At 42.7% G+C, this 941-nt stretch overlaps 1 non-coding gene across 1 annotated transcript; it reads left to right on the forward strand.

Moving 5' to 3' along the window:
• Window positions 1-283: 283 nt before the first annotated feature.
• Window positions 284-447, forward strand: LOC115868028. The gene has a single exon (XR_004045383.1). It is a non-coding gene; the product is annotated as a U1 spliceosomal RNA (small nuclear RNA).
• Window positions 448-941: the final 494 nt, after the last annotated feature.

Here is a 941-nt window from a genome sequence, read left to right on the forward strand (position 1 = left end):
TTCTGTATTGCTCAATATTACCCATTACAACAAAACCAAGGACCAAGTGCACAGCAGATCATTGATTGTTCTTGTGCAAGTTCACATTGAAACTGAAGAAAATTCAAATGAGTCCACCAGAGCCAAAGCACGACCTTGACTATATCCACCTGAACTTGGAGACCATCTCAAGAATAGATTTGACATACTGAGCACAAATGTCAGGCAGACCCGAGGGACTGTGGGGTGGCATCAAGAGCACCATACAGAAGCAAAGCACAAGGTCATTGAAAAGACAGGCTGGATCCTTACCTGGCAGGGGAGATACCATGATCACGAAGGTGGTTTTTGCAGGGCGAGGTTCACCCATTGCACTCCGGATGTGCTGACTCCTGCGATTTCCCCAAATGTAGGAAACTCGACTGCATAATTTGTGGTAGCGGGGTACTGCATTTGCGCTCTCCCCTGAAAAAAAAAAAAAGAAAGAACAAATCAAAACAGATGTCAGAAGAGCTCCTGAAACTTACTCTTGACTCTCCTGTAGCTACAGCACATGGAAAGACACGATGAAGTAAAAAAGGAAGGTGGAAAATTGCAAAGGGCCACTCAAGAAGACAAAACCAAGTATTATAATGAACTGTGCAAAGCCATAGGGTTAGAAAGCCAATAAGGAAGAATGGGCTCAAATTTTCTCAAGCTGAAAGACCTGAAGAAAAACATTCAGGCTTCAAGGTACAACATTGAAGGTTTCTATGGGCAGAAGCAGCAGTCAAGAGATCAAACAATGTGTTGGACTGTGAATCTGTTGCGCAAGATCTCTTTAAAGTGTTTTGAAAAGCAAGGGTGTTACTTTGAGGACTCTGGTGTACCTGACCCAGTTTTTAACCACCTCATATGCATGTGAAAGTTGCACGTTGAATAAAGAAGACCAAAGAAGAATGGATGAATTTGAATTATGGTGC

Source organism: Echinops telfairi, unplaced genomic scaffold, assembly GCF_000313985.2.
Source record: "Echinops telfairi isolate 266 unplaced genomic scaffold, ASM31398v2 ScPeMD7_5;HRSCAF=22, whole genome shotgun sequence".
Taxonomy (NCBI): Eukaryota; Metazoa; Chordata; class Mammalia; order Afrosoricida; family Tenrecidae; genus Echinops; species Echinops telfairi.